The sequence below is a fragment of the Mastomys coucha genome, unplaced genomic scaffold (assembly GCF_008632895.1).
Source record: "Mastomys coucha isolate ucsf_1 unplaced genomic scaffold, UCSF_Mcou_1 pScaffold17, whole genome shotgun sequence".
Lineage (NCBI taxonomy): Eukaryota > Metazoa > Chordata > Mammalia > Rodentia > Muridae > Mastomys > Mastomys coucha.
Genome location: NW_022196899.1, coordinates 38569135 through 38583030, shown reverse-complemented (window position 1 = coordinate 38583030; position 13896 = coordinate 38569135). Strand labels below are relative to the sequence as shown.

At 37.1% G+C, this 13896-nt stretch overlaps 1 long non-coding RNA gene across 5 annotated transcripts in view; it reads left to right on the top strand.

The window, feature by feature from the left end:
• Window positions 1-13896, top strand: part of LOC116095147 — a 78906-nt gene that overhangs the window by 13073 nt on the left and 51937 nt on the right. For all 5 annotated transcript variants that reach the window (XR_004120473.1, XR_004120472.1, XR_004120469.1 and 2 more), the window contains one exon: window positions 157-246. This is a non-coding gene — a long non-coding RNA (uncharacterized LOC116095147). The remainder of the gene's footprint in view (window positions 1-156; window positions 247-13896) is intronic.

Sequence of the window (13896 nt, the reverse complement as noted above, 5' to 3'; positions counted from 1 at the left end):
AAGGTCTCATGAAAGCCTCTGGGGTCCAGATGGACAGGAAACATCTGCAGGACTGAGTGAGATTCAGACATGCAAGTTGGATTATGTGCCCTGAAGTATTCCAGACTTTATTTTCTATATTGAATAATTAGAAATGTCTCTCTTCCTTCTTTACAGTGAGGTCCTTCTACCTAATTCTTGTTCCTTGTGCCCAGAAGAGGACTGGAAAACTCTCCTCACAGGACTGCATACTGTTACCTCTGAGAAGTAAGCAGTATCTATTTTCTTACTTTTGTTTTCTAGAATGTGTTTTGCTTCTTTTTGATTTATCTTCTCATCATTGTAATTAGCTTACCCATTTTAACATGTTCAGTGAATTACATTTGTAGCTCATTTCCAGCTTATGATCTTCAAGTAGATACCCTTTTACTTTTGCATTTGTATATGTATGCATGTAGTGTGATAGTAGTTGTGCATGTATATGTTGACACATAGTGTGCATATGTGGTATGTGTGTGTCTAACCCTGTGTGCATGTGTGGAGGCTACAGGAGGATGCTGGTTGTCATACTTTTGTCAGTGTTCCCTTACATAGTCTCTGTCACTGAACCTGGAGCTTACTGATGCATTAGACTGGCTCATGAACAAGTTTATTGGATCTACCTGTTGCCACCTCCAAGGCTTACAGGCAAGATGACATTTCCAGACATTTACATGGATTCTAGGCATATGGTTTGAGTTCCTAATGTTTGTAGAGCAAGTATTCATAACCACAAAGATTTTTCTCAGCCCTACCTTTAAATTAAATTAAATTTATCTTAGATCATACCTGAATTCATAGAAATTATATCATAAAAATATAAGTATTTATAGACTGTCAAGTGAGGATATGAGTTTTTATATGTTATATGTTATTTATCATATGTTATGAGTTTAGTGGTTAGCATGGGTTAAAAACATCATGTTGTCCTTTTTTATACATCATCTTTTCATCTAGCTTTTTGAAATATATAACACATTGTTGGAATTCTGTTCTGTGCATGATTCCTTTCAACTTGCCCCATTTAGTTGACAAATATATAAACCTTACTAATTATAATATGAAATATTATAGTAGACACACTGCAAAAACTTCCAGATAGGAATTCTTTCTTCAGTTATTCCCTGCTCATTTTCACAGCCATTAGACACTCTCAAAACATGTGTATTTCATGAGCACTTTAATAATAAATCTATTGTTAAATTTTATGTTACAATTCTGCATCATGTATAGGTATTGAACATGCTTCAGTGTTTAGACATTAAAAAAAAAATTTAGGCTTTGTGAACAGCAATTCCCCTAACAACAATAACTAATCCTTGCACCTATGTTAAATATTCTACAATGCTAATTAGAACTTTGTAAGGCTAAAACGTTGAAATGGTGCAGATCCAGGCCCTAATTGTATAGGGTTACCTTTAGTCCTCTTAATAGCATTCCCTGAACACTTCTTCCGACCTCCCATACTTGTAATTATCATCTACATCCTCTGAGTTCCAGACCACAAACACAAAATCCTATGTCATCAGATGGTATCTGAAGCCTGTGGTAGAAATTTTTCTGTTTTGCTGTGGCCTATCTACTTGATATTCCACCTAACATATCTGAAAAGTGTGTTGACTTATAATTTTCGTTTGTTTAGTTACCTATAAAACTTAATTAGACCACTTCCACCTTCGACCATCTTATTGGACATATCCCAGACCATGTTCTTTAAGGCCCTCATACTAACTCAGGAAGAGGTCTCTATTTCATGTGGGAAAGTACTGCTTTTTATCAACAGCTTTGAGAGACATGCACCAACTTCAGTAACATACACTGAGTCATGTTTATTTTAATGATAAAATGAAACTCTGCATATTAGGTAATATAGGAGATCATTTTAAGCTCTCCGAGTCGGAGACATCACTCAGCCAAGGATTTAGTTGTCACTGTTATCCCTAAGTCAAGTAGTATGTAAGGGTAGGGTCTTTGAATAGGAGATTGATATTATATCTAAAGTCACCATGTTCTCACTGCATGCCACTCTAAAAAGCATTTGTAAATAGCAGTCTGATAGATCAGTCTTTCCCTCTATTCACAACTGGATCTTATGGAAAACAAAATCTTCAAGCAAATGTGTGGAAACTGTAATACAAGTGCAGCTGATTTATTTTGCATATGTGGTTATGACCTAGGGAAAATATCATCTCATTAGGTAACTTCTGCCTGAGTCCTTAGCAGTAATACAGACATCAGGACCTTCACTATTATGAGAGCACGTTTTTATATTGTAGAAAATAAGCTAATAATGTGTAATTCAATTTAGAAATAATGGCAAGCCATTTAATTCTCAATGAATTCATTCTATTTGCAAATACATATTAAATATTTTCAATATGTCAAAGTTCTTGTTACATTAATAAGCAGTGTTTTTACCCCCCTTGTGAGTCTGTGTATGCATGAACACATGAGGGTGTGGTGGGGAGAATGTAAGCGTGCTCAGTAAATAAATGAGATAATCCCCTAAGAGGTAAAATGTGCTGTGAAGAACTGTAAATGTAGGTAAGGGGCATGTCTGATTTAAAATTAACAACTTCCACATGCTAGAGAGATGGTTAAGTACTTATGTTCAGTCATGGGGACTGGACTTCAGATCTTAGCACCCACACAATGAGCCAGACATTCTGCACACAGCTACAACACTTCTGAGAGAGTCTGAGGAGTATTGGTGCCTCCCAGCAAACCTGTTAGATTGCAAGTCTCAGGTTCAGGGAAAGATCTGTATTAAAGGAGTATCCACAGTGATAGTGGACATCTAGTGCTATCTCCTAACCTCTAGACACATGAATGCACATATGCATCTACTACACATGTGCTCACACACACACACATACACAAATGTATTTAAAACATAAGGACTTTTAAATTTCTGAGGATGATGAACACTGAGATTAAGTAGAGAGTAAAAAGTAGACAATGATTTTCACTAAGAAAAGAAACAAAATGCATCAGGAAACAGAGTTAATATTGTTCTTTATAGTATCCCCTCCATGAGTTGCTGTAAGGTTGATTCCTCATTAGACACAAGACTGAACGTTTTCACTTCAGACTCTTCGCCCCCAACATAAAATAAGTGGAAGAACCATGGAAATAACTGCTACTGTGATGACAAGAAAGCCTTTAAAGTAGAGATGGGACTGTCTGGATAGGGAATAGGCTTCCAATTGGTGTGTGTGTGTGTGTGTGTGTGTGTGTGTGTGTGTATGTGTGTGTGTATTTCTTTTGGGGCAGAAACAGAGTAGTTTTTAGGAATATGTCAGGGGAAGAAAAACATTGATTTAGGGAGTTGAGTGCTTAGCAGGGATCTTTCAAGACTTCCTTGTTTACTTTAACAAAACCCTTATCCATTAGGAGTTGCTAGACAATGAGATAAAAGTAAAGGAATTAAAAGCAAAGAAGAATCTAATTATTGTTTGATCAAACTAATTTCACAGAGAACTGGCAGGGAGCTGTGTCATTATCCCTACTCAAAAAGCCATTGATTGTCTTTTGTCAAAATCTGGTTTTCAGTCAACTGGAATGAAAAGGTTTAAAGATGTCACATGTCCATGTAATACGCCCTTCTAAAATGGGCCATATGATAGGAGTGCTCCCTGTATGTGCTTGCTAAGATTTCTCTTATTTCAGTTAACTCTGTAATACATAAGTGGTAGCCTTAGAAGCCAAGGACTAAGCAAGCAAAATCGGTAATTACCGGGAGCTCACTCTTTGCATGGACCATAAAATTTTATTCTGTTGAAGTTTCATTATTTTACCACCATACTCATCACTCAAACTTATTTGTTTGATAACCTTACGAATTTTTAACACACACACACTCATGCTCACACGCATACATACACACATACACACACACATGTAGACACAGATGGAAGCACTATGAAATATAAGTACTTACCGATAATCTTCTTGATAGATAAATGAATGTTCTAAACAGCCAAGTTCCAAATTTGTGCTACATACTAAGATCCTGCCTTGAAAATTCAAAGGCTCTCATGGGAGAAATGAAGTGGTGGTAATGTCTGCATTGAGTGTGATATATCTAAATTAGCATGTAGGTATTCCTGGTTTATAGTTGCATATAAATTAACTACAGAACGATGGATCTTAGTTATACCATGAGAAGAAATATAAGTAGATGTGGTTCATCTGGATACTATATTGGTGATATCATGGCTGTGCTGTGAGATTAACATGAAAGGGATTTACATCTTGTTATTTGCCCCCCATGTTTATAGAGGGTACAAGCATTTTATATAGCATTTATATGTATTCAGAATGATATACATATTATCATTATATTAAGGATATATCATTATATTAAGGATATATATAATATATCATATATTAAGGATACAGATTAGTGGTAATGATTTTAATGCATTGGGAAGTCCTTACTTATTTTTACAATTTATTTATAAAGAAAGATTGCCCCAATTACTTTACCCTTTGATTGTGCTCAATGTATCATTGCAGATTACATTTAACCTTTGTTTTGATTTTTGAGATTAAATTATAATAACACCATTTCTCCATCTTTCTTCTCTCCCTTCCCTCTAAACCCTTCCATATACTGTTCTTTGTTCTTTGCAAACTCATGGTCTATATTTTCATTAATTTCTTTTAAGTGTACGTGTATATCCTACTCAAGCTATGTACTGTTACACATATATATGTTTTTTATGAATGAACATTTGATATTGAATCTGGTTTTTTTACATCACATTTCAGGGTACACCCCTACATTTTCCAACACAAAATGAATTCAATGGATTTTTGTAGACTATTTTATTTCTGTAATTTATTTATTATTTTTAATTTTTAATTTATTTTATTTACATTTAAAATGTTATCCCCTTTCCTGGTATAACCTCTGGAAATCCCCTATCTCACCACTCCTCCACCTGCTTCTGTGAGGGTGCTCCCCCACCTACCCATGCACTCCTGCCTTCTCATCCAGGCATTCTCCTACACTGGGCCACCAAGTTTTCACAGGACCAAGGACCTCTCCTCCCATTGATGTCCTACAGGCCACGCTCTGCTACATACGCAGCTAGAGCCATGAGTCCCTTCATGTGTACTCTTTTGTTGGTGGTTTAGTCTCTGGCAGGTCTGGGGGGTGGGCGGGGTGCAGGGTCTGGTTGGTTGATATTGTTCCTGCAATGGGATTGGAAAGCCCTTCAGCACATTCAGTCCTTTCCCTAACTCCTCTGTTGGGGACCCCATGCTCAGTCCAATGATTGCTGTGAACATCCATCTCTGTATTTGTCAGGCTTTTATAGAGCCTCTCAGGAGACAGCTATGTCAGGCTCCTGTCAGCATGCACTTCTTGGCATCTGCAATGGTATGTAGGTTTGGGGACTGTATATGGGATGGATCCCCAGGTGAGGTAGTCTCTGGATGGCCTTTCTTTCAGGCTCTGCTCCATACTGTGTCTCCATATTTCTTCCCTTGAGTATTTTGTTCCCCCTTCTAAGGACCAACACATCTACACTGTGGTCTTCCTTCTTTAGCTTCATGTGGTCTGTGAATTGTATCTTGTGTATTCTGAACTTCTGGGCTAATATCCACTTATCAGTGAGTGCATATCCTGTGGGTTCTTTTGTGATTGGGTTACCTCACTCAGGATGATATTTTCTAGTTCCATCCATTTGCCTAAGAATTTTATGAAGTCATTGTTTTTAATAGCTGAATAGTACTCCATTGTAGTACTATATTTTCTGTATCCATTCCTCTGTTGAAGTACATCTGGGTTCTCTCCAGCTTCTGGCTATTATAAATAAGCCACTATGAACGTAGTGGAGCATGTATCCTTGTTATATGTTGGAGCATCTTTTGGGTATATGCCCAGGAATGGTATAGCTGGGTCCTCGGGTAGTACTATGTCTAATTTTCTGAAAACTGCCAGACTGATCTCCAGAGTGTTGTGCCAGCTTGCAATCCCACCAACAATGAAGGAGTGTCCCTATTTCTCTACATCCTTGCCAGCATCTGCTGTCACCTAAGTTTTTGATCTTAGCCATTCTGACTGGTGTGAGGTGGAATCTCAGGGTTGTTTTGATTTGCATTTCTCTGATGACTAAGGATGTTGAACATTTTTAAGGAACTTCTTGGCCATTAGGCATTCCTCTGTTCTGAAATCTTTGTTTAGCTCTGTACCCCATTTTTAAAATGGTTATTTGGTTCTCTAGAGTCTAACTTCTTGAGTTCTTTATATATGTTGGATATTAGTTCTCTATCAGATGTAGGATTGGTAAAGATCTTTCCCCCATCTGCTGGTTGCCATTTTACCCTATTGACAATGTCCTATAAACAAACTGAAAGAAGAAAAAAAAAACCACATAATCATCTCATTACATGGTGAGAAAGCATTTGACAAAATTCAACACCTCATCATGTTAAAAGTCTTGGAAAGATCAGGAATTCAAGGCCCATACCTAAGCATAGTAAAAGCAATATAGAGCAAACCAGTAGCCAACATTAAACTATATGGAGAGAAACTTGAATCAATCCCACTAAAATCAGGGTCTACACAAGGCTACCCACTCTCTCTCTACCTATTCAATATAGTACTTGAAGTGCTACCCAGAGCAATTAGACAACAAAAGGAGGTCAAAGTGATACAAATTTGAAAGGAAGAAATAAAAATAACACTATTTGCAGATGATATGATAGTATACTTAAGTGACCCCAAAAATTCCACCAGAGAATTCCTAACCTGACTTATAACTTCAACAAAATGGCTGGATATAAAATTAACTCAAAAAAATCAGTAGCCTTTGTCTTCTCAAAGCATAAACAGGCTGAAAAGTAGTTAGGGAAATGACACTCTTCACAATAGTGACAAATAATATAAAATACCTTGGTGTGAGTCTAACCAAGCAAGTGAAAAATCTGTGTGACAAGAACTTCAAGTCTCTGAAGAAAGAAATTGAAGAACATCTCAGAAGATGGAAAGATCTCCCATGCTCATGGATTGGCACGATTAATATAGTAAAAAATGGCCCTCTTTATTAGTCAGGTACTGTCAGAGCTTCTCAGGAGACAGCTATATCAGCTCACAGCCATCCATTGGACTGAGTACAGGGTCCCCAATGATGGAGCTAGAGAAAGGACCCAAGGAGCTGAAGGGTTTGCAGCCCTTTAGGACAAACAACAATATGAACTAACTAGTACCCTCAGAGCTTCCAGGGACTAAAACACTATCTAAAGAGTACGCATGGTGGGACTAATGGTTCCAGCAGCATATGTATAGCAGAGGATGGCCAAGTTGGTTGTCAATGGGAGGAAAGGCCCTTGGCCCTGTTTATGTTCTATGCCCCAGTGTAGGGAAATGGTCCAGTAAGCAGGAGGGGGTGGATTGGTGAGCAGGGGGAGGAAGAGGGAACAGGGGTTTGTTTTAGTTTTTGTTTTTTTATTTTATTTCTTTTTCTTGTTTTTTCTTTTTTCTTTTTTTTGGAGGGGAATCTGGGAAAGGAGACATTGTAAATAAACAAAACATCTAATAAAAAAATGGAAAAAAATGGCCCCCTTGCCAAAAGCAATCTACAAATTCAATGCAATCCCCATCAAAATTCCAACTCAGTTCTTCATAGAGTTAGAAAGAGCAATTTGCAAATTCATTTGGAATAACAAAGAATCAAGGATATCAAAAACTATTCTCAACAGTAAAATAACTTCTGGGGGAATCACTATCCCTCACCTCAAGCTCTACTACAGAGCAATTGTGATAAACCTGCATGGTACTGGTACAGAGACAGGCAGGATGACCAATGGTATGTAATTGAAGACCCAGAAATGAACCCACACACCTTTGGTCACTTGATCTTTGACAAAGGAGTTAAACCCATGTGAAATAAATACAGCATTTTCAACAAATGGTGCTGGTACAGCTGGTAGTCTGCATGTAGAAGAATGCAATTCAACCCATTCTTATCTACTTGTACAAAGCTCAAGTCCAAGTGGATCAAGAACCTCCACATAAAACCAGATATACTGAAACTAACAGAAGAGAAAGTGGGGAAGAGCCTCAAGCACATAGGCACAGGTGGAATATTTTCTGAACAGAACACCAATGGCTTATGCTATAAGATCAAGAATTGACAAATGGGACCTCATAAAATTGCAGTTTTGTAGACTTTTTGACCACTTTTGATTAGCATGGGATTTTTTTGTCTTAATTAGTCTTTAGCTTATATGTTTTTGTTCCCATTTTTATGAGTTTCTTTTGTTTTTGTGTGCATGTTTCTTGGTGGTTTTGTTTGCATTTTGAAAAAGAAGAGAAAAAAGAATAAGTTTGGGTGGGGAGAAAGATAAGGAAAGTATTTGAGGACACTAGAGAGGGGAAGACATGATCAAAATAGATTGTATGAATTTCTTCTGTAAAGAAAAATATCCATATAATATCAAACCTACACTGTTGCCCTATCTGATTGGCTGAAAAAAATTTTTTTTAATTTGATGAATATCCTCTGGCATGCATCTCCATATGTCCTTAAAGCATATCACCTAGTTGTTTTGGAAATTAATAATGTGTACATATTTGTGTGTGTGCGTGTATGTGTGTGTGTGTATGTATGTGCGTGCGTGCGTGCGTGCGTGTGTGTGTGTGTGTGTGTGTGTGTGTGTGTGTGTGAGTGTGTGCAGGCACATATTCGCATGCCTTGGTATAAATGGGAAGTAGTAGGGTGGGAATTGGCCCTCTTCCAGACATTCTGGGGAGTAAACTCATATTATCAGTCTTGGGCAGCAAGCATTTTTACCTACTTAGTCATCTTGTTGGCTCCAGTCATTTTACAATAAGGAACAATTTTTTATTTATAGAATTACAGTGTAATGAATGAATAAACTTTGAATCCTTCAAAATCTTTGAAGAATCCTGTTTAAATTGTTCTCATGTCTATTTACAATGTATTTGAAATCATCATATACGTATTTACCTGTAAGTGCCAGGGTTATATCTTAATCACATAAGTTGGAAGCACACGTCTTATTTTTTGAACAAAGGTGGTTAAATTTAATATAATAGATTGTTTTGGTAGAGGGAGGAATGAGAGTGATTAGGAAGCATGGTGTTACCTATTTAATTAGCCTATTTGTATCCTTAGAAGAATCCTTAGCTGTGTGGAGCCCAAGGAGCTTGCCTTTAGCTAATCTCACCAGAAGTGTTTTCTTACTCATTTACATCTCTCTCTGGTTGAGGTTTCTTTCATTTTTTCTCCTCTAAACTGTCTCAACAAAAAATTCTATACTATATACTTATACATAATTAATATTTTTGAAGCTGTTAAATTCACATTCATGTTTGGGTTCATATCAATCCCTTCTCTGTCACAAGATGAAAACAAATGCACATATTTTACAATAAAGAATATTCCTGTGTGAAATCATATTCCATTGAGAATATGGATATAACATGTTGACATCACTGAAAAGCTCAGAATGTAGGCTGCCAGTAGATCACCCTTTCGACTCCACCTGGGGCACAGCGGATTTCAGACACACTTCAGGGAGATAATTGTCATGTTTGCAGACACTAGTGTTACCTTCCCCAGCTAAGTATTTTTCAGAAACTCAAATCTCCATTTAGAAATCAGTTGATTTAAAAATCTCGCTTTTAATTACTTTTTAAAGGCTGAGTCTTTCTCTTTTGAATCCTCTAAATGAAGCTAAACTTTTAAAGAGTGGCAAAGCAGACTGGAATAACTAGCAATATTGTGAAGAAGCCAAATGCTGGACCAGTCTTTTGCTGACAGAAAGCTAATAAATAGCAACTACCATTGCTCACCAGGTCAGATACTGAGACTCTGAAGTAGAAATAGCTTAAATAATTATTGTATAGAAAGCAAAACATTTATTCATTAGCTAGATTTTCCAGAGACTGCTTTGAATTTGCCAAACTGGATAACCTGTAATCCCATGCTGTGGTGCAGTTCATTTGATTTCCTGTGCTCCAGTTGGCTTCCCTTAAGGGTTTCACATTTGCATAAGCCTTGCCCTATCAGAAATGCTAAGGTGCCTTGATAAATATTAATTGCTTATATGCCTCAACATACTCTCCGTCTTTTACTATCCTATGAGTTCACCTTCCTCTCTAACAATCCAGAAGCATCTAAGTTGCTGTCCTGTTTCATCTTTTATCCAAACTCCTTGGTTGACTAATAAGTACATCCTTTTGGTTCCTCATTTGCATATACTAGTTATCCCAAAATTCCAATTTAAAACCAAGGCCTGTAGCACACCTGTTCTGGTTCATTTGTATCCACAAGTCAAAACGCAATTACGTGCCAGTGACTTAACTTCTAACTTGCAAGCAAATATTCTATTTCCATCTCCTTATTTTTGATCTAAGAGCAGAAAGTTGATTTTTAGCTTTGCATGTTACCAAAAACAAAAACAACTCATTTCCAAGGCTCATTTGTCACTTGATGGGATACAACTAAACCCTTGCCAAAGAGAGGTAAACAGATTACATTAGAGGTTGCTGAATTCTCTTTAAAACTTAAGGAGTGTGATTTCTTTCTTCCTTCATTTTTTTCTACTGAGCACAGTTATTATAGTGCATTTTATATAAAATATTTGCAACCTCATTGAAGGAATTCCACATCATATGATGACAAAGAGGACTTCTGGACAGAGGCCCAGTGATGTAGCAGAGCGTATGTGTACCTACCTGCCTATAGGTTTTCTTCATTAGCATGAAATAGATTTCTGTCTTGTTTAAACACTCTGGGGTGGGGATTCTGTTCAGTATAGCTAAGCTAATCTGATTGCTTACATAGATTTGGATCAGATAACTCTTATGAACTCTAGTCTTGTATTACAAACTGATATAATACTAAAAATGAACCTACTGCCTATCTTGTCAGAAACCATGTTCAACTTTGCCTTCCCTAAACTTCTTTCTGACGTTCCATAATCAAATAATAATGCCAATATAGACTGACTTTTTTCCTTTTTAAAACTGAAAATAGAATAGTCTCTCATACAATATATCCCAACTACAGTTTGCCCTCCCTCAACTCCACCTAGGCAACTATTTCTCTTCTTCCCCCACATCTACTCTGCCTTCATTTCCTCCCCAGAAAGGAGCAGGCTTCCAAGAGATGAGTGCTAAATAGAACAAAACAAATATGAGAAAAGCAAAAGCCCTCATATTAAGGCTGGACAAGGCAACCCACTAGGAGGAAAGGAGTCTCACGAGCAGGCAGAGTCAGATACACACCTTTCCTCACTAAGGCTGCATTCTTGTACAATATTTTTCTCACTTGTAGTGCAATATAGTCAGTAGCACTGCTACTAAATAATATTTTTTTACCTTCTCTTTGCATATCTCCAATTCAGTAATGTATCTCATACTTAAGAATTACAGAGATTTAATGTTACATAAAAAATCTTACTGACTTTTAATAATATTGATATTTTCACAAACAGTGGTATCTAAAACTCAGACAATAATGATAACAAGTAGCTAAATACAGTATACAATACTACTAATACTTTCTCGAGCAATTGAATATGACAAAAATCAAATTCTTCTGTATTAGTTCATGTGACTGTATTGACAAAGGTGTTCAATTAGACTTAGGCAGCTTGAGTGCCTAATCAAGTTTATCTCAATGAAGAAAAACTCAGGCTTGAATTCCATGCTTGTGACCAGTAATTAGATTCCTGTAACACCAGCTCTTGTTTTTTGCAGTTTTATGAGGGAGGGGCTTGACCCTTCTTTTATCTAATCCTGCTAATATCAGACTAACTACAAAAGAACTGGACTCAAGGCCTATCCTAGTAAAAGAGAGTTTCTTCTATAGACTTCTGTCTTTACTTGATTTTACAGCATTTTCTTTTTGGCTCTTAAAATTGACTACTCACATAATTTAATAGTACAATCTTGAACATTTTAAGTTTTATATAAACAAAACCAGCAATGCATAAAATTTTGTTTTGTGTCATGATCCCTATAGCTAGTATGAAGAATTACAAGTATCATCAAGGGTAGTTATGGCTAATTAATTTTGTTCTCAATTACCTGTTCATTTTACTTTGGTTGTGTATTCCTATTAGATTCTGTTAGAGGCTAACACACACAGATGCCATAATGATTTTACATGTCTTTCTTGCCATGACCATGCACTTTTATGTTAGGTATAAGCTTTCTGGGCTATAACAAATAGTTTTCCAAGCATAGGCTTAATATTCATCTCATTAGCAACACCTGAGAATTCCCATGGCTCTCTCACATTCTCTGCTGATCTCATAGGTGTCCCTTCACACAGTGTGGTGATTTTCATTTATAACTTACTAATTATCAGTTAAATTTGTGATCCTTCTTATTTTTCATTTTCTCTCCTTTTTCTGTTTCTTTCTCTTTTTTTCTCTCTTTTTTGTTTGTTCGAGACAGGGTTTCTCTGTATAGCCCTGGTTATCCTTGCTCTCTCTGTAGAGCAGGCTGGCCTTGAACTCAGAAATCCTCCTGTCTCTGCCTCCCAAGTGTTGGGATTAAAGGCATGTACCACCACTGCCCAACCTTTTTCTGTTTCTTTAACTTCCTCTTTTCTTACACTTACTCCTTCCTCTCTCCTTCCCTCCCTTCCAATCTCCTCCCCTCCTCCTTCCTCCCTTCCCTTCCTTTTCACCCCTTTCCTTTCATTATCTTCTTTTTAAATTTTTGTCCTTTCCTTTTTCCATTCGCAATTCTAGGGAAAAAGAGACAGGGACCTACAACTTCTAACACCACTGAGCTATTTCCCTAAAGAACTCTTGAATGTATTTTTTATATATTTTTATTATATTTACTTTTTATTTTATGTATGTGAGTAAAGTGTTGCTCTCTTCTGACATACCAGAAGAGGTCATTGGATCCCATTATAGATGGTTGTGAGCCACCCATGTGGTTGCTGCAAATTGAACTCAGGACCTCTTGAAGAGCAGTCAATGCTCTTAACCGCTGAGCCATCTCTCCAGCCCTATATTTACTTTTTATATACTGCTAATTCAACTAATTATTTTCAGTTTTAAATTTGTTGTTTCTTTTGCAGTTTGTCTGATTATGGAATCTATTCTTGATTTCAGATATAGGGAACATTTCCTCTTCTATAATGATGGTCTTTGTTCTCTTTTTAAAAGTTGATTTAATTTTATGTTTCTGTGTTTCTTGCTTGCATATATGTCTGTGTACCACATGTACTACTGGTGCTAGGGAGGCCAGAAGAGGACAATGGATACACTGAGACTAAAGTTGGATACAGTTGTGAGCCACTATGTGGATGCTGGAAAGTGCCCCTAAGTGCCGATCTATTTCTCCAGCCTCAACTTCTATTTATTTTGCAGTGTGTTTCTGTGAACCCAAACCAATCTTGTTTTCTCATCATGTTTAATGCTTTGAGTACTTTAAAATAAATTTTCACCATCCTCTGCTATACATACGCTGCTGAAGCCATGAGTCCCCCCATGTGTACTCTTTGGTTGGAGTTTTAGTCCCTGGGAGCTCTGAGGGTACTAGTTAGTTCATATTGTTGTTTGTCCTAAGGGGCTGCAAACCGTTCAGCTCCTTCATCAATGGGAGGAGAGGACCTTGGCCCTGTGAAGGTTCTATGCCCCAGTTTAGGGGAATGCCAGGGCCAGTACTCAGGAGGGGGTGGGATGGTGAGCAGGGGGAAGCGGGAGGGAACAGGGGTTTGTTTTAGTTTTTAGGGTTATTTTTTGGTCTTTTTGTTATTTTGTTATTTTGTCTTTTTTTTTCCCCCAGAGCTGAGGACTGAACCCAGGGCCTTGCTAGGCAAGCACTCTACCACTGAGCTAAATCCCCAGGCCCCGTTTTTAGTTTTTTTTTTTTTT